This window comes from Balaenoptera borealis, assembly GCF_965194805.1.
Source record: "Balaenoptera borealis genome assembly, chromosome: 13".
Classification (NCBI taxonomy): domain Eukaryota; kingdom Metazoa; phylum Chordata; class Mammalia; order Artiodactyla; family Balaenopteridae; genus Balaenoptera; species Balaenoptera borealis.
In genome coordinates, this window is record NC_138870.1 from 82,476,030 (window position 1) to 82,502,284 (window position 26,255).

At 39.7% G+C, this 26,255-nt stretch overlaps 1 long non-coding RNA gene across 1 annotated transcript in view; it reads left to right on the top strand.

The window, feature by feature from the left end:
* LOC309608905 overlaps positions 1-22,366 on the top strand; it is a 61,833-nt gene extending 39,467 nt beyond the window's left edge. Inside the window, exons 2-3 of the long non-coding RNA XR_014233155.1 lie at positions 2,056-2,262; positions 12,358-22,366. This is a non-coding gene — a long non-coding RNA (uncharacterized lncRNA). The remainder of the gene's footprint in view (positions 1-2,055; positions 2,263-12,357) is intronic.
* The last annotated feature ends 3,889 nt before the right edge of the window (positions 22,367-26,255 follow it).

Genomic DNA, 26,255 nt, shown 5'->3' on the forward strand with positions numbered 1-26,255 from the left:
TACTGAAAATGTAACTGTTGACATAGAAGCAGGTATTAATAACAAAGGGTAAGTTCAAGACCTGTGCTCCACAGAAAGAGAATGAGGTGATGTAAGCCAAGTTGGAATTTCAAATCTCTACAGAATTCAGTATTTTGTAATGAATGTTTCCTTTGCCATTTTATATGCCAGGAGACCAAAACACACAATGGTTGTTAAGTAATTAGCATCCATTAAAAGTTCAAAGTTGAAAATGAATTGAGAAAATCAAATGGTATTATTGGCAAAGGACCCTTTCTTAGAGTTCTAAATGCTATACTGACAGCCATTAAAAGTAACGAAATATTATAAGAACTGAAATAATGTCGATGGTGTCCAAATATGGGGACATAGCCTGTGTTTTGACAGTCCAACATGGGAATTGTTCAGGGAATTCACCTGTGTCAGATAATTTAAGATGTGGTTGACAAATCCTTACTACCTTTGAATCATATAAAATATTTGTGGACTACTGTCAGTTGCTGCAAAGTTAAATTTAAACCCACACTCTTGGCTTCATGAGATGAAATATTTCTGTAGGATCTTTATTTTCTTGACTTTATTATTTCCAGTGCAATTTATACTGCCACCTACATAACCCCCTGCCACCAGGGATCCAAGACCAAACATATTTTGTGGCATCTCTCCTTAATAAAATGTCTTTTGGCCATACATTCACCCACATACATGCCAAGTGGGGTTGGGAAAGTGTGGTTGGAAAGTAGGCTTACCAAATCTCAGAAACCCCAAATTATGGAGTTTTCACTAAAGCCATTGAGGGAGGTGAGTTGAGCTACCTTTATTGAGCATGTACTATATTCCAGTTTACATATGCAGGTTTCCCCCTGCTATCTGAAAGTAGAGCATTTCTATGAAACCTTTCATAGGCCAAAATGGTGTAAAGCAAAGAAGCAATCATCTTAGGACACATCTTGGTAACTGATGCACAAAATAAATTGAGGTAAAGCACGGATGTTCACAAACACAGTTCAAAGCTATGGCGGCTTGTTGCTGAGATGCCGAGTGTAGTTCCCAGGGAAGGGGCTTGGCCATGCCACTCTTTCTGCTGGGATGCACTGCCTCTAGAATGGCTCATTGCAAAACAAACCCTGAATACTCTTTTCACTTTTCTCCTTTTTTCGTAAAAGTGAAAATCCCCTTCGGATTTCTTTCAATTAGTAAAAGAAACATGTATTAGTGTAGGTCTTTCATAAAAGTGAATTGGTCTAAACTTTAAAAAATCAGAGGATACCTGTATAACATCTGATTGATACACAACAACCCAGAAAAGTAGACAACACTCTCACTATTTTATAGACGAGAAAACTGAAACCAAGTGTGTTTAATAAACTTTTCCAAGGTTACCCAGATCAGATTTTTACATGAGGGTTGACTCTAAAGACCATATTCTCCCTATCACAACACACCATGCTTTCTTACTACCTTGAGAGGCTGTACCAATTTAAAGTACAAAAAGAATCAATGGTGTTCATGGTCCACTGTTAACAAACACGAAGCCCTGACCCACTGGCCCCTCAGTCCTCTTGGTAATTGAAATCACCAGGCCTGGCATTTCTTATGCCATCTAGGGGAAGATAGAAAATCAGCTAAATGAGGGAAAAAAACACAGAAAAAGAGAATATTAGCTCTGTCTATTTGGTGGTGGCTCTTCGAGGAAATAAAAGGATGATACATGTTTTCCTCCTAATTTTTCTGTTTAAAAGAGAACCCGGGGTTGGGAGGGGAAATGCCTGGGGTGAAGGGCCAAAAGAGAATACTGATGCTGGGATCATGAGCAAAGGGGAGTTGGTTTGGGGCTTATTTCTCCATCACCCTAGTCATTCCATCCTTCACAGAATGAGAATATTCTGTTCGGCTTCCAGGCTGGGGTTGTCATGTGAGAAGTGTACGTTAATTTCATCTTTTCTCATAACTTTCTTTTGGGGATAAGCATTTTGGTTTTCTGCTGTTTATTATTTCAAAGGCATCTATATGCTAATATGTTTTATGCTAATTATTTTCATGTTTTCCCCTTAGGTTATGCTTCATATCATCCACCAGGGAGGATCATATCTCTTGAAAACGTTCAAATTTGATTTTGAAAATTATTCAGAAAATTGAAGCCATGCTATCTCCCAGTGTAGGAAAGCACATGCTCTGGAGATTCCTATAATTCAAAGAAAATGGACTGGGATAACATTTGAGTTCTCATGCTGCCAAAATGCTCTTGAGGCGAACAGCGAGGTACACAAAGCATTTAACATTGTGGCATTGAAATGTGGGAAGAATAATTAAAATAAAAATCTAATAATAGGTTTTCAGAAATCACTAAAGTACTGTTTGATCCAGAGAGGAGAAAGGAAAGACTGTTTTCATTCTCCATCGCATCTGAAGTGTGCTAACTGCTTCTACTACTATGAGTACCGTATTTTAGTTGTATGTCATCACTCCTTAGTGTCATTTCTAGAAAGTTAATTGTAATGCTATTAATGCCTGAAACTGAGTTTGTGCTTACAGGAAGAATCAGGTGAGAGAGGATTTCATACAACAAGCTAGCTTGATGTTTTCTTCCAGTTTTTTTTATTACAGAGATTTTGTTTTACGAAATTGCAATTTGGAGAGTAGGTTGCAATTTCTTAAAAAAAACATAGGAGTGAGCCAATTAATCTGTCTTAAAAAACCTTTATGCAGGCATCTTCATTTGAAGATAACCAAGGCTTAGAAACTGATTTCTCAATGTGAGATATTAAAACCTTGGAGAGTATTTTACATTTTTCCTCTGGTTCGGAAATGGACTTCTTTTGTCCCCAAGCACTTCAGGGGCGCAAAGAAAAGTCCCCCAAATCCCACTCCTCTGCGTTGTTCTCTGCCCTGCTCTGTGCTTAAGAAAAGCAAGGATTCAGAAGCCCTGGGGGATTCACACTCCAGACTTCAGTTCATTTTGCGACTCGTCTTTTCTGTACCTGTTCCTCTCTCCGCCTTTGATAGCTGCACCTCATTTCATTTCTATTTTTTAAATGCTTTCACTTTTAGACCTCAGTAGTGTCTACATCCTGCAAGAAGTACAGCCCCGCTGCTGCTTTTTCTCCTCTCGGTTCACTTTAATGCCTTTTGAGCTCTAAGGTAGCTTTGTCAGTAGGAGAGTTCCCTTTCGGGGTCTCCTTCTGGAAGGGGGCGTGGCAAGTAAGCTAGGCTCTCCTCCAGACAGAAGGGGCTCAGAGTCCGCCTCCAAAAGGCAGGTGAAGACAGGTACCAGGACGACCTGTTTTGGAACTGCCAACCAGCATTTCAACACGTAACAGTCTTCACCTCTCTCCCAATAGGAAGAATCATTGCTGGGGATACATTTGGTAAATTGGTTAGAATCAGTGATTGTCCGTTAAAGGTAAAATAACATTTTGTTGAAACCTGGCTGTGTTTGGTACATTCTGTTGAAATAAAAGACCTACAGTAGTTTATGTGCTAAACCTTTGTGACCCATCATTATTTTCTTTTCATTCTACTTATTTGTCGATGACAATAACAGAATAGCTAACCATTTTCCCTTTAAAAGTTGTGTTTAGGGAAGGATCCCTTGAGCTAACACATTCCATCTTTTTTTCTTTTAACATCTTTACTGGAGTATAATTGCTGTACGATGGTGTGTTAGTTTCTGCTTTATAACAAAGTGAATCAGCTATACGTATACATATATCCCCGTATCTCCTCCCTCTTGCATCTCCCTCCCACCCACCGTCCCTATCCCACCCCTCTAGATGGTCACAAAGCACCGAGCTGATCTCCCTGTGCTATGCAGCTGCTTCCCACTAGCTATCTATTTTACATTTGGTAGTGTATATATGTCCATGCCACTCTCTCACTTTGTCCCAGCTTACCCTTCCCCCTCCCTGTGTCCTCAAGTCCATTCTCTACGTCTGCATCTTTATTCCTGTCCTGCCCCTAAGTTCTTCAGAACCTTTTTTTAGATTCCATATATATGTGTTAACATACAGTATTTGTTTTTCTCTTTCTGACTTACTTCACTCTGTATGACAGACTCTAGGTCCATCCACCTCACTACAAATAACTCAATTTCGTTTCTTTTTATGGCTGGGTAATATTCCATTGTATATATGTGCCACATCTTCTTTATCCATTCTTCTGTCGATGGACACTTAGGTTGCTTCCATGTCCTGGCTATTGTAAATAGCGCTGCAATGAACATTGTGGTACATGACTCTTTTTGAATTATGGTCTTCTCAGGGTATATGCCCAGTAGCGGGATTGCTGGGTCGTATGGTAGTTCTATTTTTAGTTTTTTAAGGAACCTCCATACTGTTCTCCATAGTATCAATTTACATTCCCACCAACAGTGCAAGAGGGTTCCCTTTTCTCCACACCCTCTCCAGCATTTATTGTTTGTAGATTTTTTGATGATGGCCATTCTGACCGGTGTGCGGTGATACAGTAATCAAGACAGTATGGTACTGGCAGAAAAACAGAAATATAGATCAATGGAACAGGATAGAAAGCCCAGAGATAAACCCACACACATATGGTCACCTTATTTTTGATAAAGGAGGCAAGAATATACAATGGAGAAAAGACAGCCTCTTCAATAAGTGGTACTGGGAAAACTGGACAGCTACATGTAAAAGAATGGAATTAGAACACTCCCTAATACCATACACAAAAATAAACTCAAAATGGATTAAAGACCTAAGTGTAAGGCCAGACACTATCAAACTCTTAGAGGAAAACATAGGCAGAACACTCTATGACATAAATCACAGCAAGATCCTTTTTGACCCACCTCCTAGAGAAATGGAAATAAAAACAAAAATAAACAAATGGGACCTAACGACACTTAAAAGCTTTTGCACAGCAAAGGAAAACATAAACAAGGCGAAAAGACAACCCTCAGAATGGGAGAAAATATTTGCAAACAAAGCAACTGACAAAGAATTAATCTCCAAAATTTACAACAGCTCATGCAGCTCCATATCAGAAAAACAACCAACCCAATCCAAAAATGGGCATAAGACCTAAATAGACATTTCTCCAAAGAAGACATACAGATTGCCAACAAACACATGAAAGAATGCTCAACATCACTAATCGTGAGAGAAATGCAAATCAAAACACATTCCATCTTAATGCAGCCCAGCTAAGAAAAAACTTTCTCTTCTTGCTCTTCTCTGAACATAAGTCAAAGGTAATTCAAATAGAAAAGCAATTCGCATACAATTAGGCTCCAAAATTTATGGGGTGTAGATGAGCCATGTAATTTGATTAAGGAGGCTGCTATGAGTGTATTATTCCCTTGGAGAACTAAATTCTGTGAGGACAGAAAAGAGATCTATCGGCAGCTATTAGCCTGTAGTAACTCTAGAAGGTGGCTGCAGTCGGTGGACTTGAAGCAAACATTTGGTGGGCTTGACTTGGTCTATCTGAGCAGTGAAATTGGCTCAGCACAGCTCCAGAAATGCTGTATGATCCGAGAAGAGTAGCACAGCTGGGTCCTGAGCATGGTTAAAAGTACACGGCTTTGAAATGATAGGGACTAGAATCAGAGAAACTGGATTTGCATCCCGCATCAATACCTGCTAGTTGTCTGACCTGGATGAGCTTCTTGGCCTCCTGAGCCTCATTGTCCCCATGGGTGATATGGGAGGAAAAAGAAAAAAATCACACTTACTTTTTTAAGTTGGCTGTGAGGATTAAATGTGTGCATGGTGCCCACACCTAGTAAATACTCAGTTAATGGTCATTACTTCTATTATCATCATTATTCTTACTGGTAAATGATACTTTTAGGATTTTTATTATCATCATCATCATTTACGATGTTAATGGCTATGTGAAAGGTTCAAAATTTTTCCTTATGGAGAGCTTCGGTAGTTGAAATTCAGAGATGCACACACTGGGTACTTTTGCTGCTAGTAATACAGGTCCTGTGAAATGAAGATGTGGACAGGCTCAAGCTTTAATTCCAGTGATTCACTGGAAGCCTTTATACCACCGCAAACTTTCAGTAAACACTTTTTTGGCGGTCAAAGCTAAGATTTTGCACAGGATGGAAAAATTTTTAAGGCCTCCAAATGTTATTGCTTGTATTAACCAATGCCAAATATTCAGTAAGATAGAAAAAAAAAGTCACTTAGCAGCTCAATATTTTTACCCTCCCTGCCAAGAATACAGATGTCTAGCTAATGAGCTGGCTTTTTCACTTGTCTTTTCCATACCTGAGATTATGAAAATCTTCTAGTCTTGCTGGTATTAGTGGCCTTATTTATTACAGGGTACAATTTGAAATTCCTGAATCTCATGAGGTGTGGAATTGCTCGGAACGAAGGCCTTCTAGAGGAAAAGCCACCTTGCTGGTTGAAAAGCCCTAGTGAGCTGCCAGGCCATCTTCAGGGAGCCAGAGCTTCATATGAAAGCATGCAGTCAGGTCTCAAGGCCATTAAAAAGTTCAGCCTCGCTTGCTAAATGGGAGGAGAGTAAATAGTTTGTGCTTGCCTCCAAACACATGGCTGTTCCCAGACAGAAAAGTCAGACATTAATTAAACCATTGCAGGGTTAGAATGGATCATGCCATTCTGTTTTGAAAAGTCAGCTTTGACTTCTACTTGCATGCCAAAAAAAAAAAAACAAACCCACAAATGCATTTGCTAACGAAGGTTCTTATTGCATGCAAGTCACATTTAAAGTAAAAGAGAATCTTTTTTCTTTGTATGTAGAATGGCTCTAATCACAACAGAGCCTTCATGAAAACAATATCTTGAGTGTATGCTTATATGTTTTATTTAATTTTCATCCTTTGTATTTAATTTTCATCCTGTGGATTTCCCTCTTTCATGAAGCCATCCCTCAAAGTAAATGCTTACAATAAATTAACATCCATACCCTGGTGTATTTTAAGGTGTTTCATTTTAAATGTTCACACTTGGATTAAAGTGTGGTATCATTTACCTTCACAATGCTTAGCATATAGTAAAGGGTAAATAAATAGCAATTACAATAAAATAGCCTTATTAGAACTATAGTGATACTATCCTAGATTTCATTTCCATTCTGTCATTCTTCAGTGAAGTTGGTGTAATTTCCCCTTGAATGGGCAAGACTTAGGATTGTTCACAGTCACAAGTAAGAGAACAAAATAAGAGAGATTTTCATTTATAAGATTGCCTTTCTCTTATCTACTAGTCTTGCCTCCCAGACTGTCTGTCTGTCTCTGGAAAGCCAAGTCAATAAAAATGATTAGAGTTGGCATCTCACAAATGTATACCCTTAAACCATGAAGTAGTAATGCTGTGCAGGAAATATTTTTCTGACCTTTTCAAATTGCATCCAACTGTCTCGGGAATTTCTCAGTGACTAGAGGTAATAAGGTTCAATCCGTTTTACTGGCTGGCTTCAAATTTAGTTCTACCGAATCTCTAACTTATCCATTCTTTGTGTCTTGGCTCTGGCATCCATTCAGCACAGAAATCCATGCATCTAACCTTCTTTCCCCCCCTCAGGTTTTGCTAAAGGATCACACTGTGGAATCTACAGCCATGATAACTCTCCACTTATTACCCCTTCAAAAACAAAATATTAGCTTGGGGAAAATTAGTGGGCATAATGTCTTGTCAGAAGCCCTTGTTTAATTAGCTTGTAGATTTCAACTCCCTCTTACATCTGGGTTTTTACCTATGTGATTTATGCCTCGGTAATCTTCATTATATAAAACTTTTTCAACTTAACTATTCCAAGGCACTCTATAGAATATTAAAGAAGCAAAACTATGTGAATTTCTTTTGTGTTAAGTTGATTTTGGTTTTTCTTGTGAGTCCACATGCGATGAACACACTCCCTTAGTAAGGATGGGAGTCACCCAAGTGTGACTTGCTAAAAGGCAGCTGGGCAGCCCCATTCTTCACTGTGTTTCCTGAAGGAGAACAGAAAACGGAAGCTGGGGACACGTTTCTTGACCTCACCAAAGTGTTGGATGTCAGGAAGCCTTGACGAGGAGTTAAAAAGCTTGTCTTACTTTTCATATTTAGAGCATCTCTGTGCTGAATGTGATGCGGGGGCAGATGTCAGTGTTTTCTCATTTGTAGGAAACACCAAATTCAACACATTTTGTCGCTCCCATCCATTGCCTTTGTACTGCCTTCTTCAGTGGTGATTAGAATCCTGGCTGGAAATTCCTGTGGTCAGTGGAGCTTGGAGCCTTTTTCTGGAGCCTCTCTGTTCATGGGCAAACAGCCACCAGGAAGAGGAAATCTTTTTGAAGTTGTCTTTCTAAGAGTCTGTATTTGCTTGTACAATAACTGTCAAGTTGGATCATCATAAGATATTTGGCTTTATAAAACTGGACTGAATGTCACTATTATGACATAGTATGAGTGGGTTTCGTGTTTGGTAATTGCAATCATTGTTGCTTTTGTTGTGGTCATCCATTTACAGTGCTTGGCATCAGTTTATCTCTTGTAAAAATAAAATACAGTGTGTGTGTGTGAAAAAAGAAAAAAAAATGAGATTTCAAACAATGCTATTCGGAAAATAGGTTTAGAGGGAAGAGGATAAAGGGCAGACTTTTTTTTCATAGCTATGTATTTTTTTTTCTTGAAAGAAACTGAATCTACTTATACCAAAGTTCATCTTCATAATATAACTTAACTTTTCCATTTTAGAAAACAGAAATAATGATGTTGATGAAAGTTACAAGGAAGCTTACAAAGTATGTTTAAGGACATGAGTGTTTTTTGTCATTGCTATTTTGTCACTTGAAATTCAGTTCATCTTGACAGAGCCACAGTCCTGACTTTGTCCCCTTACAACCTGGGTGTGGTTAGCTGGCATTTTTTTTTAGTAGAGATGAGGCATTTTGGTGGTTTTGCATTATCAGATTACCTAGCATTTGCAATGCAGCACCGTGATTTTTATCACTAGCTGGGGAAGAATGGAGACTTCCAGAGGAGGTAACTAGAGCAGGTCTGCTCCTTGAATGCAGCTGCATACACCTGACAGGGTGTTAATGCAGGTGCGTGTCAGGTGTGTGCACATCCGCATGTATGTGTGCAGCCATGTGTGAGGCGTGCACGGTAACTTGAATTTGGGGTCAGAAGGCAACAACTCCAAAACCAAATGGATTCCAGTTTCTCCCTGGAAATGATATCTCAGTAAATTGGAAACTTGGCTATATTGACAAACCCTTTCAAAACAAGAGTAGCTTAGGGACTTCCCTGGCGGTCCAGTGGTTAAGACCCTCTGCACTTCCAATGCAGGGAGCCTGGGTTCGATCCCCGGTCAGGGTGAAAAACAAAACAGAGTAGCTTAGCCAATTAGCTCGGATTATTACACATTTGGTGCCTCCTTTTCCCCATTTCTAAATAAACCATCTTTCCTACCCTTCAGGACCTGGAGTTAGAACAAAATCAATGTCCAGCCCTTCCACTGAAAGTGTAAAGTGATTTGAATCTGGTGAAAGAAAGGAGCGAGGGTGTGCCAGGTTTCATTTGGAATGAGTTATTTTGCTTTGCTGGGTGTTCTTAGAGTTTGGCGGAATGGTTTGGGAACTAATCAGGAACCTCCAGGTAAAGAGGCACAAGGGGAATGAGTAGTCTAGTGTCTAGTTAGCAGTGCTGTGAATACTAATAGCTGCTCCTTATTGACTGCTATCTACCAGGTGTGTCATTGATAACTCACAGCCTCCCTTAATCTTCCTAGGAGCCCCATAAGACAGGCACAACTATCTTTGATTTCCAGGGGCCGAAAGTGAGGCTTAGAATGGTTAAAACTGAGTTTGCTTGTAAGCGGCAGGGGCACTGTATGAAGATAATTATTTTTATATGGAAAAGAATTCATTTACTGAACTCAGTGAGTTTTTGACATTTTCTCCTCCTCTACCACCTCTTCCTCCTTTCTTCTTCTTTGCTTTTCCTTCTTCTATTCTTTTCTCAAAGAAGGAATGAAATGAGGCCCAAACGGTAAAGCACTGCCCCACTGTGTCTTCAACAAGACAGCCGTTCTTCTCTCCATCGTCATAGAGTTGCTTTCAGTAGAGCTACATATATAATTATTCTGAAAGTTTAATAAGAGCCAAGCGTTCTGGCTAGTGGCTTAAATTACCTTATACATAAAGTAATTTTTATTACCTTAAAATAATAATACAGAGGCAGAAATGGTGATCATATGCTGTCCTCACAAGCTCACATTCAACCCTGTCTAATCTATCTTTCATCTGTGGTAATGATTTACCAGGATGAAAGAATGGATGCAGAAAGCGGAAGTTCAAAGCTATTTTTGTGAGTAATCCAGTAAAACCTACTTCTATAAATGTAATGTTTCTAAATCAGGATATCTAGGAAACTGAATTCCTTCAAATGTACAACTAAGATCTTTTTTCTTCTTCTATTTTCTTCACATCTCAATATTACAAAAATAAATATTCTTGATCGCCAAAGCAGGCTTGTTATTGTGGCCTTAGCTCAATGACGATATCGACACATAAGGATTACATTTCATTCTTACAGTGATGCCTGATGTACTTTGATTTGTTTCTCCGTGAAGGGACTTGGTTATTTATTCTGGGTAAACTGGGCTTGTGTTGCCACAGCTCCACTTGCTCTCTGATGCCAAGGCCAGCAACCTGACGGGGCCTCATTTCTCCCTGGCATATCAGGCAGAAAATTGATTCAAATCTAAGCCAACTGGTAGAATCTCAAAAGCTCTGTCACCACTGTTCACGGCAAATATATTTCTTCCTAGAGTGGGTGTTCTGAAATTTTGGTCTGTATCTCACTTGAAATAAATAAGCCCCTTGAAAAAATTTCAAACAGAATTACACAGGAAAGGCAGCATGGCTTTAGATGGAAATATGATTTCAAGGTCTGTCTGTCTGTCTCTCTCTCTCTGTCTCTCTGTCTCTCTGAGGTCTCTTGAAAATGCATGTGATCCCAGTACAGAGTTCTTCCATGAAAGCCTTTATGTGTTGCACAAGGCCCCTCCAATTTCCACTATCACCCTTATTGGAAATAAACTCAAAATAATATAGACAAACAGGAATAGATTGTTCTGAAATGATCTGCCAGACGCAGTTCATCTTCAACACTTTGCTTTCCATTACTGCTGAAGGAAGGGAAATGACAGCATCGGCTTTAAATCTGTAGACTGAGTAGTGGGCCCCTGCCTGTGCTTCTGTGATATAGTGGCAATCTCCACTTATTGTCGGGGTTCAGCAGTATTTATTATTCCTTAATTGGAACCCCACTGATACCCTGGGGGATTTCCTCTCCATGGCAAGGCAATATATCCATATAGACATAGAGCATAGCCACCACGGCCTATTGTAATACCGTAGTCAGAAATATCAACATTGGGATCAAAATTAAACCAACACCTAGGCTAATGGAGTTTCTAGACTGCCTTTTGATATTATTAGGAACTCACCATTTTCCTGTGTTTATCTTTGGACTTAAAGTGATGTCAGCAGAAATTCAAATTGAATACACTTTATCACAGTGTTTCCTCTTCTGTTTTAATTCCTCACTGCATTGCTTTCAGAAGCGAGGGGAACACTGGCAAAATTACCAAAGATTACACATTACAAGGACACAGCAAACACCAGAGGTCCGGGCACTCTATATAGAAATGTTACTGTTTTATTCTATCTTTATTCTACTTTCTATCTTTTTAGGTGAATCAATATAAGGTCAACTTTAGGAAAAGGCCTGGAAAGCCTTAATTTTACTAAACCTAAGTTAATTAAAATGAAATTAACAAGTAAATCCCTTTTATCTTAATTTTCGGCGCCAAAACAGGTTTCCTTACTTTAGACATCAGAGGGCCCCTTCATTGTGTTTATTTATGGTCACAGCACTTGCATTCGCTTCTCCTTTGTGCTATTTTTATTTTTGTCATTGGAGTCCGTGAAGACCTAATCATCCGTCCTCTAATTTTCCAGAAAAAAAATGTTGATTTATCGAACCGGCTGCAGAAAAGGAAGAAGAAGAAGATCAATCTGACATTGTAGGTTAATAGTAGGGAACAAAACACATTCATAATTAGAAGAGAAAAGGACTTTCCTTGTTCATTCCAGTTTATAATAAAAAACCCCTCGCCGAAGTGTCTTAGAAAATAATGCATTCGGACTGAGTCGAATTACCGCCTAGCAGATTCTATTTATCTGTAGCTTAAAAAGCAGCTGCGTTTTTGTAAAAAGCAATGAATGTGGCAGTCCTACTTAAAGGTAGAAGAAAAAGAACACCCCTTGTTTTGTAATAAGGGGATTTTCCATTTAAAAGAGAGAGCGAGCCTGTTGTGTGAAGTACGATTATTACATTCACTGTATTCTATCTTACCCACCAGGAGGCTAATAATGAAGGGGCCAGAGAAGGAGGCCAGTGCTACGAGGGTTATCTCACAGCCTCAGATGCTGGATAAGTCGAAGAAGGCAGAATCGCTTTTGGATGACATTCAGAAAGGCCGGAGTGATTATCTGGAAGAGAAAAGCCTGCCTATTCTTTTCCAAGGTAAACAGTTCATTTCATCTGTCAACTGCATGTTTTATTATAAAAATATGTTTATATAAAGATATCTATGAAGTTTGCCTTTAAAAAATTATTTTAGGTGCCTGAATATTCCCCCAGCCTGCCTGTTGGTCCACTGATGAATTACTAGCAACCTGCCTTAGACAAAGGATGCACTCGGAGCCCCGCCACACCTTAAGCCACGCTCTGAAGGATCTGCCCAGCTCCCTTTTAATCATGAGCAAGGAATTACCCACATGGAGTCAGCAGAAAATGAGAAAGTAAAGCTCGTGCTGCGAATAATTCCAGCAAGTGCCAAGGGGCTAGTTGAGGAATGGCTTCATGAGGTGAATATCTTTAGCTTGTACTTAGGGTTTGGGTAGCGTATAATCATTTTCTCTTTTAGGAGCGATGACTATCATAAGTGTCCTTCCCAGCTAAGAGCGCTTAGAGTATTTGTCAGGCTGTTGACAGATTTGATACCAGTCTCGTCCTTGTTGTTATTTACTGTGACTAATTTTACATCTGCAAATATGCAGCAACCCACTGGGGCCGGGAGGCTGTTGAGCCCGTGGCTGTGAATAGCTGTGTGTATTTGTGTGAGTGCCTGTCCGGTAATCTCCGTCTCTGTGTGCGTATGTGCCCTTGTTCTCGTCTCCTCTCTGTTGTGCACGTAGGCGAGGAGGATTGGCCAGCCAGCGGGTTCTCAGATGTGATCCGAGGCTTTCCTTTGATTTTTGGACCAGGAAAAAATGATCGTGACACATCATGATGAATGGTCAATCTGAATTTTCAATTCATACAGAAGGCGAGGGGGGAGGAGAGTAAGAGCTCAGTGATGAGACTAACCTTTTCCCTTTGGGAAGAGCATGATTCAAGTTAAGCATCGCGTTCAGTATGAAATTTGAAGGCCTTTTTTTTTTTTGTGCCTGGTTTAACTCCTTGATGGGCTGCTCTTTCAGGGAGGACCCCTTCTGTCCACCTCTGTGCCTGAGTCTATTCCCAGCAGCAGCCCGTAGTTCCTCTTCCTTTGTTCTATTTTTCTGAAGATCAGGTCCAAAAGAAACCAAGAAAAGCATATTTTACTATTTTCAAAACTGTTATTCACAAGATAACGTTCTCCCTTAAACATGTTATTTCTTGATATCCCAAACTAATATCTTAAATAAACAAACAAATAAATCATGTTCTAGTTTTAAGGGTAATTTTGCCGGGGAGGAGGGAGAGGGAAAGCGAGGGATCCTTTCGAAAGACCCTTCGAGGCTCCTCTGCTGTAGACCAGTGTCTGCTGGCAGAGGGAGCCTCAGAGGAAGAACAGCAAACAAAAAGCCCAGATTTGCTCTCACTTCCCTAGTTGCCCACGTAACTGAGTCACAGGATCGCCATGCCAACCTGCAGCAACTTTGGCCTCAAGCAAGCATGTGCCGGGACTCTTTGAAACCACCCTTCAGTACTTACTGGTCCAAGGACTTAGGCCCAAATGTGTAGAAAGAACCGCTGTCCGTGGACACGCGAGGCTGCTTGCCCATCTGGGTACATCCTTGCTGCCTCTGTTAGGCACCAGCAGGACTGAAGATGTGACTGATTCTCTTTCTGGAGTTTGGTGGCTTGTGGGGAAAGGGATAGTATTGGAAAGGCTAAGAGACAAGGTTATTCTTCGAACGTATCTTCAGAAGGAAAATGTTAGGGCTTTTAAATTCCTTTCCTACAGGAAAGAGGGATGTGGCGGAGGAGGTGAGGCAGCTGGGGGTCGAGGTTGAGGTGGGAGGGGGGATGGGAGGTGGAGACAGAGGAGTAGCTGTGTTTATTTTAATACATCTCATTTAACCCTCACCTAAAAACAAATTGGAGAGGTTTGGGAGTGCATTAATCTGGACCCAGTTAGCAAGTCTTTCTCCTTCAAAAGTGCAACCTGAGATTAATGAATATAAGCTAGAGTTTCAGATGCAGTGCTTAAATCATTTGCATGTTTCACGCAGGATAATTGAATTTATGTCTGCACTTCCTTTCACTTAACTATTTCCAGTTCTGTCCCTGTGAGTCACATAAAGCAAGATTTCATTCTCCTAACCTCTAGGTTAGAAGAGCTTGCCTAGACCTTACTCCTAATGAGAAACTCAGGCGCTTGTTTCTTTTATTTGAATTTGAATAATACAATATTTTTCACAAAGTGGAGGGCAGGGCTTAATAGTCTGGGATGCTGTTTTGGGAGTTGGTAAGTAGGCACTCCAAGTTTATTTTGGAGAGGCCAGAAAATCCATGGGAACTGAAGGCGTTGAGTTTTCAGTGGTCCCAGAGAATTGGGTTTCAGTGTGGCCACTTTTAAGTGTATTAATAATGCCAAAAGCAAGGTCACTTTAATCAGCATAAAGAATGTTCTTGGACTCTGGACCGGAGTTACTTAGATCACCGGGATTTAGTGCACAGTATCGTTTCTGGCATAGTTAGTTATTTGCTTCCGTAGTTGGGGGAGGGGGATGGTGTCAGTCTCCACAAAGGTCTGTAGATGGTAGCACTTGTGGTCCCTTAGCATGCTATAGGTTTTCCTTCTTTTTTTTCTTTCTTTTTTGTTATTTAGGTGTAGAAGGCTTAATGCTGACTTAGTGCAAGCAGGTGCTAAGGCCCTCCTCCCCACCTGCTCCAACATGAAAAGCCTAAAAGCTGGCAGTGGGTATGAAAGAACGCTTCCTAGGGAAAAAGTTGAAGCCAGAGGCTTGAAATAATACCCCTGGTTTCAGTTTGTATCAGTGGTTTGTCTGTCTTCTGTCTTTCCTCATGTGTTTCCAAGTCCAATGTCAAAGTAATGAGCTTTTCTCCAGGAATTGTCCCCAATGTCCTTTGTTTTTGGTGAATTCAGTGGTTGAGTGTTGCTGAGTGTCTTCTGGTCTTGTTTCCTGGTCCTTGTAGCTAAGCATGTCGTTGAAGGGTAAAATCTTGTTAATTTGTGATGTCACAATTTAAGTGTGCTTCCTGTCACTTATGTGTAGTTTAAAATGTTCCTTAAAATAGCATGAAATGACTGGTTAGCTTTGAAATGGTGGTGAAGTCATGTGAAGAAAATAAGTTTTGCATCCGACCAAGATAAATTCACTCTAGTGCTTTATGGCTTTTTATTCCTATGTGATAGTAATAAAGTCTCATGTAGGGATGGAAGCCATGAAATACATTGTGAAAAATCATCAACTAAGAAGGGACCATCAGTATAGAAAATGTTAGCCTGTGGAGCTGTGAGCGTGGATTAATGATTTAGCGTATAGCTTTGCTACGTGTGTGGTGTTTCTTTGAGTGTCTTTATCCTGAGATTTTGACAGCTAAGGAATTTAGGTTACAAGAGTTGATTCATCTCTGTAATCATTGATTTACACACACATTTGGGTTTGCACATTTCTGTTTATCATATATTTTTCTCCGTTTTCTATTAACGAATGTGCTCTAGAGGAACTATTTCTAGCCCGCCAATCTGGGAGGCAGCATTTAGTCCTCCTATGCCTCCTTTCTCCTGATGTGGTCTTTCTTCTGAAACAAAGAAGAAATAGTCAAATCAGATTTGCCCTCTTGGAAATGTGGTCCAGATTGCTCTACTCCCAAGCTCCAAAAAAGGTAGACATTGGGTGGGCTAGATCCACACCTCCTCAGATCCATAGAGCCTCTGAGAGTTGTTTCCCGCTTTACAGGTGTAGTATAGTCAAGAAACTCCGGGTGTCAGAGGAAAAGGGGGCTTTGGAGCAGAGTTGGGTGCTAATCTCTCTGCCACTTCAACTTCAGGAACTGGGGCAAGTCATTTAAGCTCTGCGAGCCTCTTTATCTTTAAAATGTGGAGAAGTAATGCACCTCAGGGGGATATTGTAAGGATTAAAGGAGCGTTAGGCATACCAGTGCCTAACAAAGCGTTTAACATGTCAAAAAACAGTTCATGAAATATTACTTTTTCCCCCTCCTCTCTCTCTTCCCTCTTTTGTTCCCTTTTCTCCCCCTCTCCCCTCAGATGTTAGTCTAAAACCAGCCCCTTTGAGAGAGAAAAGACTAGAGTGCCTAATAAAATACAAGCAAGCAACTAAAAAAAAAAAAAAAAGAATGCCTAGTTGCCTCCTTTCCATATGTGGCTGAAATCTCTCTGTTGGATCAATAGTTTAATTTTTTTTCCTTGAACTGTTTTAATGATGACTGACCTATTTTCACTTCTACTGTTTTCTGTATATTTATTTTTGCTTGACTGTTTTAATATTGACTATTGACCTCTACTCATTTTTACTGGTTTTCTGTATTTTTTTTCAATGAGAATTCCAATAAAACTTATTTTTGTTATCTTTTGCCTCTCCATTTCCTCCACACAATGGGATTTTAGCCTGTGCTCTGAAAATGTCTGGGCTGCTCCAGAAAGATAAATGATGCCTTTTCCTTCACAACTGCCCACTGGTACTACCAAGAGAACTCTGTCCTCCCTTCATTTGCATATCAATGTGCTTGGGGAAACTGATCCATTTAGTTGTAACTTTGATGCTAGTATAACTTTTAAACTACAGAAATTATAACAGACTTTATCACTAAAGTCTATAGGATAATTGTGGATAAGTAAAAGGACTTCACAAGTACACAAATGCTGAAACATTAACAATTACAGAATAATATAAGTGTATTGCTATAAAAAATAGAGTATAGTGAAAATCTGTGACACCGTATTTGTATCCAGAGTTCTTTTATTATAACTGAATTCATCCTTTAAACCTCATTCTTACTCCTATATATCCAGATCCTAGTAATATCCCTGATCCTTAGTAATTACTCAAATATTAGTGGATTAATTAATGAGAAAGGAGAGGAAGGAAGAAGATGGGGGGGAGGGAAATAAAGAAGTAAAAGGCCATATCACCATAAGATATAGAATGTATGGTTAGGAAAGTAGGGCATACACACTCAGTTAAAGGTCTACTACAAGAGTGTGATTCTGGAGTAGGGCAGATACTACTAGGACATTCAAGATAAAATGTAATGAGTGACATATACAAAATTAAGCATTCAGAGCATGGAAAGTTCCCTAGAATCAGGGAAAGATCTATGTCAGGATTTAGGACATCAGCCAAATTTCCAAAGGCAAGAGTCAAGGACTTAAAAATTAATTTATCAAGGAATTTATGAAAAGCTCAAGTGAGCAGTTCTTGGAAATTTTTCCAATGTATGAAGTATTCAACCCTGGACCACATATTCTAAATATCTTCACAAGTGCCATTAGAAACAGATAGTAGATTTTAATGGACACACTTAGATTAATTAATTACTGCTGAATCCCAGTGGGCTGCATTTAACTCTTACCCATGTGAGATAGGACAAGTCTAGACTACCAGCATGCCTCTGATTTCAAGGATGGCCATGTATTTGCCCAGTCTTTCCCCTCCTTTATTCTTGTATGGTTGTCTTTAAACTCCAGTACTTGCTGTAACTATGAGGCAACTTGGGCAAAAGTGGTTGCCTGCAGGAAGGGCTCAACATCCCCCAAAGCTCTGGATATTGAATCTGTCACAAGCCTTTCAGGGTGATTGTTTGACAGTAAATCTCGCAGTCTATTCCTATGTCAAGTGCATATAAATGTGTTGGCCAGTGGAACAAAATGCTGCAATAAAGAGCGATTTCACTCAACAAGTGAATGAGTAAAGCTCTGTCTCACCAGTGGTCATGGCACAAGCAGGAGGCAAGAGCATCAGAAAAGAATGAGAGTGTGAATATGGGGCAGAACAATCCTTCTCACTTTGTTTCCTTCCCATATCTTTATCAGAAGTTTCACTTCATCAGAGGTTTCACCAACAATATTATCTTAATCAATGGAGGATAATATCTATGGGATCTGGATTTGGGCAGCTTAAGAAAAGCTACACATTGCCCTATACATTCAAATCCCAAAATGGTGCTATGGAATTATAAGGCCTCCTGTTTGGTGAAATAAAGAGTTCAGAATTCTTCTCTTGTTCTTTGGATAGTCCCGGGGCCTCTGAAACCATGGTTCAAATAACAAAGCCTCATCTTTTTAGTCACAATTTGGACCTTGCCAAGTAGGCATGTACTCTGAGTTGTCTTTGCCCGAGTGAGAACGGACTTATGCTGACCCACACTCTCACGTGCCTACCTTTATGACCAAAGTCACTCACACCTGCATGTCAGGCATGACTGAGCAGCAGGTTCATCATTAGCTCTGGATCAGAGTGGGGTCTTCACAGGAGAACAGAGCCCAGGACCTCAGTGAGCACCAAATAACATGACCCTCTTGGTCATGAGCTTCAGGTCTTCCATCTCTAAACCATTCTTGGAACCGGATCTCCCAAGCATAGCTACTCCAGAAAGAGCTGCCCCAGACTCTGTATTTACAGATTAAACTGTCCCTGGATTTGAAACACTGGTGGTCAAAGGGTGGAGGGAAATGGGGTTTGAAGAGATCTTTCATGATGCTACTGGATGGCTCTGCCCTTCACAACATTCCGTGAAACAGACCCCACCACTGCCAGACCCCCTCACCTTTCTTTTCACCTTTAGTCGTCCTCAAGATGAATATAAAATAAACTGGTTGGTTTAAGGTAATAATATTAGCAGCCCTCATGGTTCATTCTTTCATTCCATTAGCTCTTTTCTCTTTCATATGTTTAATTAGGCATGACGAAATAAAACTTTCTAGCCAAGAGACATAAAAATATTCTGGGAACATGTTTTAATAGGGAATATATAAGTAACTTATTGGTCATCCAAAATCAGGTTACACAAAGAGAGCTTAATAAATATCTATGACTTAATTGCTTGCTGAATCAAGTTCAAAGTGCTTACTGTAACCCACAGGGCCCCACCAGGTCTGCATTTGTCCTTTCTTTCTGATGTCATCTCCTGCCCCTCATTCAACCAGCCCAGCCTTGTGGATTTTGTTGTATTTCCTGAATATACCAAATGAACTTCTACTGCAGAGCCTTTGAAATTGCCATTCCCTCTACCTAGAACACTCTTCCTAGAAATCTACAGGTCTCACCCTCTCGTTGCCTCAAGTTTCTGCTCAAAAGTCTCTTTATCAGTGAGACTTCTCAAGTGACTATCCCCTATAAAATAATAAGCCCCATATATGTATATAAAACATATATATATATATAACATATGTAACTGAGTCACTTTGCTGTATACCTGAAACTAACATAACATTGTAAATTAACTCTACCTCAATAAAAAAAAAAAATAATAATAAGTCCCCTCCTCCTCCATACTCCCACCACCTTATCCGGATTCATTTTTCTCTATAGATAACACTTTTCATTATCTAATATACTACATATTTACCTGATTTTTAAAAATTGATTGATTGCTTTTCCTCACTAGAACATAAGCTCCAGGAGGCCAGGGGATGGATCTGTCTCTTTTGTTTACTGCTTCATCACCAGAGTCTAGAATCATGTCTGCACATAGTAGACACTCAAATATTTGTTCAAAGTAATTTTCATCGGGTACTTCCTGGCATCTGTGTATCAAGATACTGACAATATATATCCTAACAGCAAAGAATCACTTGTATTTCTCATCATTCAAATTAACCACGCTTGAAGCATTATCTTCTCATAAGACAAACATTTTACTTTTCCAGTTTCCCCTCTTATAAGTAATAGTGTGATGTGTGCATCTTTGTCCATCAAATTTAATCCAAATTCTTCCCTAGGAAAAATTTTTAGTTGTGGAATTACTGAGTCAGAAGTTAATGGGCGTCTTTTTGGCTCTTTATTTATATTACCAAATTGCTTTCCAGGCATGTTGTACCAATCCACACTCCAAGCAGGAGGAAAATGTCAGAAAATTTTTGTTTGACTTTTTTTGACAGCATCACACTGATTTCTACAAGTTAACCAGATTCCCTTGCTCTCTCAGTTCTTTTGATTGATTCCTCCTGAGAATGTCAAATTGTGCTATTTTTATTTACATTTTGAACTTTGATTCTAGATCTAGAATGAAAGAAATTACTTTAGAAATGGAAGAAAGTCAGAAATTATATTTTCCAATTCCTCTATTAGACCCAGGAACAGTGAATTTCCAAGATCATCCTGCTGGTTGCAAGCAAGGCTGGGAGTGAGGGACACAGGGCTGCTGGCTCTCAGGTCAGCACCTAAAAATATGTGAAAACAGTGAGTCAGCTCACAGGAATCAGAGTACACCATGCTATCTGTGAACTATCGGTGTCTACCTGTTCCTCATTAAAATTCATGTCAAAATGTCCACAAGAGTATCTCTTGATGTTGAGAGATTAGTGATATTTATGGTGAGTAGGATATAATTTTTAACTTGAACTACCTGTACTACTGACTGTGTTAACTTGTTCTGGAATACTTTGTTTATCTCAGTCTCTCTTGCACAATCTGGCCCCTTCACATTTACCTTCTTTCTGAATTTCATACACTACGAGACAGTCAAGAAACGAGTAGCATTTGCTGCATTTCTTTGAATATAAGTAAAACAATTAGGTAACTGGTCTTTCTTAGCAAAGAAGAATGTTTTGTGCTTCTCTGAGCTAACACAAAATTATCATTTGGGCACTGTGGGAATGACTATTCAAACCAGCTCGTACATTGATAAAAATCTATGCACCTTTGAAGACACCTATCTCATGTATAAACACATATAATCTCCCATTTCCCTCTAGAGAAATGTACACTAATGAAAAGCTTAGAATTGTATTTTGCCATTCCTTTAAAATCCTCAAAGCTGGTCCTGTATTTTTTTTCTCACATGTATATGCCTTCGTAAGATCTCTTTTCAGATGAAGTGTTCTTACCTTATTCATGGATTGAATTGTTCCAAGAGTGCCGTAAGTGAAGATCAAACAGTGCTTAATGTCCGTGGTCAACAAGAATAATTAATAGAGCTCTGTTTATTCCAGAAAGATCTTGAGGGATGAATCAATTGATAGCTTAAATAGGGCACTGTGTCCTGATAAAAAGCACTTGTATGTGAATATATGTCTTAACTTCGGTGCCTCCTCTAAATGCAGGAATTCTGAAATTCCAAACTATTTATGGAGAATACACTATTATTTACTGATAGGCATTAATATCTCCCAAGAAAATGTAGGAGCCCAGGTAAAATAAACAAATAGCTCAAATTGACAGGAAACTTCCAAAGGGAAACAGAATGAATGGACTTAATTGTCACTCACCATAGCTGTGTGGGCTAGATGTGTATATGTGGGCATATCAGTTTGTTTCAGGAGCACAAATTTATTTTAAATTCAAGGGCAGAAAGTTGTGAGCCTCCCCTGAAAGAAACCAGACTTTAAACAAGTAACACTCATGATTTTGAAAATTTTATTTTTACTTTAAATATGTATTTCTTAGTTATGGCCCCTTCTTATTTAGATTATAGGAAATCATTTCAATAAATATTTTCCTCAGTTTTATCAAATCCAAATCTTTAAAGCCAATGGACCCCAACATCCGTCAGCAGCTATGCCCTCTCAAGTCTAGATAATAACCTTTTCTTAGATATTCAAAACTTCATTCCCTCTCACTCCATTTCTACACTATCTTTCCCTTCAAGGTGCACAGAAACTAAAAACAACAATAATCCACCAACCTGTTTCAGGCCGTGTCATTTATATACATCATCTTGATTAATCCTCTCAGCAATCTCACCAGGAAGTTATTGTACTCATTTTTTTTTTTTCAGATTTAGAAACTGAGGGGCTGAGAGATTGTGATTCACCGGCTGCTTTTCATATATTCTCATTATGTCCCTGGTGTCCATCCTCAACCCCAGGGCATGACTCACACCAGGTGTGCCAGTTGTTGAGATATTGTGTCTCAGCTCCAAACCCCCCTGTATGTCTTGTATATGGTGATACTATAGGATCCCTTACTCCTCCTTCTCAGAGGATTGGGATTGGAGTGATTGCCCAGCCCACCCTACACACACACACACACACACACATCCCCTTCCTCATTTCCTCTAATGGTTGAGCCTGCCCAGGAAAGAGAGGATTTGTGACCCTGTCCCCCATCACTCCACACCCCGAGCCACCCCAACTGCTGTTTTCTGTCTATTGTTGCCAACATTTTCCCATAATTCTTGCTAAAGGTCAGAATGATGCTAGAAAGGGCAGAGCGGGCCCTATCGGGGCTAAATGTCCTCTGAGTACCTGAGCAGTAAGCTTCCTGCCTCCCATGAGGGAAGCAGGGTGCCGAGGGTCCCTGGGTGCCTTGGGGAGGCTTTCCAGACCTCCCCCACTTCCTTGTGTAGAGAGTGCCATTGAGGAAGGTCTGTAACCTAATTCTGCTAAGGCAGGTGACATCGAGAATAAAGGAGAGTGCTGGAGCAGATATTTCAAAGTGACTCAGCACCCTTTTGCAATCCACACAAGGAGCTGTCTGTATTCACAGAGTACATTGTCCGATGACGGCTAGTAAACATGACAGTAGAATCACAGTCGGAGGGCCCAACTCTGCCCCTGGCTAGATGTGTGAGCACGTGAAGGTCACTCGCTCTCATGACCCAAGTTCCTCATCTGTAATCTGGGATAATTTCCATCCTTACTCCAGGTGGTTTTGAGGCTCAGCTCAAGAGATACATACACAGAAATGCTTTGGTGAAACACAGCACTTTGGAGATGTAGCGTCTAGAGGGTTATTAGGTTGGAAATTGACACAAAATGGCAAAAATGTAATTTCACTTGAAATGTAACTTGGCGATTTTAAGTTCATTCACTGGTTCATATGCCAAGCCCCGTACCAGGGGATGGGATGTTGCCGAGAGCAAGGCAGGCGCAGTCCTCAGTGGGGCCTAATGGCACTGATGGAAGACACAGACAGAACCTGCGGTCAAAGTAGAATGAGGGTTATGAAAAGGGATGCTGGGGTTCAGTGGGTATATGGAGGGCTCCATTTGGGGGATCAGAAAAGGCGTCCTAGAGACGCAACATTTAATCCTGGTTTCAGAGGTGGGAGGCCACAACTTCCTGAATACCCTAAAACTCTCCCATTCTCTGATACTCTCCTACTCTCTGATTTCCACACCTTAAAAAAAAAGTCCAGTCATTCCTTCTACTGTCACACAGATGTAAAAATTAAATTAAAAGGAATTCTTAGTCTAAGATGATAACTGTTTACACAAAGCATTTTCCAATCTGCGCCTCCTTGGCTAGCTGAGCAGGGCTCGGTATCTACTGAACCGTGTTTGGGACATGCAACGCCATTTCTCCTGGTGGGTATAAAACGGGAGCCATAGCTCCATTTCTTTGATGGGATAGAAATACATTTCCCCGTGGCTGCAAAAACAAACCAGGTGTTTAAAGTCAACCCCTCCAACTACTTTCCTAAATAAATCTCACCTCTCCTACATGCACCAAACTTTCTCAGAGTATTGTCATTGGGTGGACCAGTTATTTAACCTCTCTAGGGAGGAACACTAAAGCCGCAGGGTGCTTCTTGCAGGGTTGTTGTAAGAGCTAAATGAATTATAACTTAAAATAGTGCCTGGAACATAGTAAACGTTAGACAAGTGTAGCCAATATTATTATGATTATAATCACCATCTCCTTCTTCCTACCTCCTACTTACTCTCAGTTCACTACAGCTTGCTTATAACCCATGACTCATATCTGTATACAGTTCTTGTTAAGGTCACCAACAACCTCCATGTAGCTGAATCTAAGGGGCTATTTCAGTTCTCATTTTACTGACGTCTCCATAGCGATCTAGCCTGTTGATCAGAGCCTTTTAAACATGTATATTCTCTTCTGTTGACATCTATGACACAACAATTTCCTATTTTCCCTTTTATATCTCTGGCTACAGCTCCACTTCTTTTGTCGGGTTTTTAATATTTAATATTTAATATGAAGTTACTCAAGATTTGGGCCTGGGTCTTTTCCTCTTCTCTCCCTAGGTAAGCCTCTTTAGGCCTGTGGCTTCATAACTTCTTCCCTATCTCTTCTCTTAGTTCCAAATCCATATACATAACTACCTTCCACTACATCCACTAGGATGTTTCAAATGTATATCATTTGCAACACGTTCAAAACAAATTAGGTTTCTTCTACCCTAAACCTGGGCCTCCTCCACGGTTTCCAATATCTGTGAATTATATCCATTGCGTAAAGTAGAAATCCAGGAATAATCCTTGGTATAGTTCTTACTCCATTTCCTTGTTTTTAATTGAAGTATAATTGATTTACAATGTTATGTTTCTGGTGTACAGCAAAGTGATTCAGATGTATATATCTATACAGATACATGTGTGTGTGTATATATTTATATATATATATATGTATATAGAGAGTCTTTTTTATATTCTTTTCCATTACAGTTTATTATATTGATTGTGCTATATAGCAGGACCTTGTTGTTTATCTATTTTATATATAATAGTTTGTATCTGCTAATCCCAAACTCTTAACTTATCCCTCCCCCACCCCATTTCTAATTTCAAGTTATATCTTTTATGTATCTATTCAATCCATCCACTTTTCTCTGTCCCCACTGCCACGACCCAAGGTCAAATGCCAGAACGACTGCGATAGCCTGCAGCTTGCAGCTTGGCATTTCCGACTTATTCTGCACCCTCTCTGGGTCTCCAGTCTCACAGCGCAGCCAGACATAGCTCTTCATATTCAAAACTGACATGTCAACTTCCTCTCCTTCTTAAAACCTTTTTAGTGTTTTCCAGTGCTGTTAGAAGAAAGGCCAAAGTTATCACCATGCCTTCCAAAGTACTAGAGGATCTGGCCCCTGGCCTCCCTGTCCCCATTGCTCTGTGCACTCTGTTCTCCTTCGTGTCCCTCAGTCCTTTAAACAAGTTTGTACTTTCCCACCTCTTTACACTCATGGCTGCCTCCATCTGGAAGGCTCTCCAGTTCACCACTCCATCTCCATCTTTCTAGGAAGGGACGTCTACTCAAACTTTAGACTCTCCTCCTCCCATACACCACCTCCCTATCTTCCCATGCTAGATCAGGTTCATCTGTTACATATTCCCACAGAAGTGTGTGCCTTTTTTTCAGGAATTTTGACTCAGTTTGTAATTATTCATTGTGTAATTAATTAATGTTCTTATCCCCAAATATAACTTAGGCTCTGTGAAAGAAAGGGCTTTTTCTGGTGTTGCTTCTGTTTTCCTGGAGCAACTTACCAGAGGACCTATTATCTAGAAGGAACTCAACATTTGTTGAATAATTGAGTGATTTCCCCATCCTGGGTTATCAGAGTATTTCATGGTTCTTTTCAAAACCCTCAAATCCCCTCCAAAGCTTGATCTTACCACATTCTAAGAAAGATTTGAAGATTATAATTAAATTTTTTGGCTAAAACATAGCAAGGGTTTCTTTTAAATAGATGTGGTTTCCCTATAAAAGTGAGATTCATTAAAGCACAAGTTGAAAGAATGTGTGTAAACAGTGTCAAATGAAGTACCCACGATTCAAATAGGAGAGAAGCCACAATTAATTTGAAACCTAAATTGTATTTTTGCATCAACAAAGTTATAGAAAAACAAGTCATTAAGTAATTGCTATTGTGACATAGATTCATGTTATAGTTGAAGTACTTTGCATAGCTGTAATCTCAAACTACCTTGAGGTTTGCCACGTTCTTTAATTTTCTGATTGACTAAATGGATTATTTGACATTTTGGCAGATCATAGAAATTGCAGAATAACAAAGACTCCTTTCATTCTTCATTATTTGCTCTCTCTGAGCTTAATGCAAATTCTTTACAAACAAAGGTATGATATTTCCT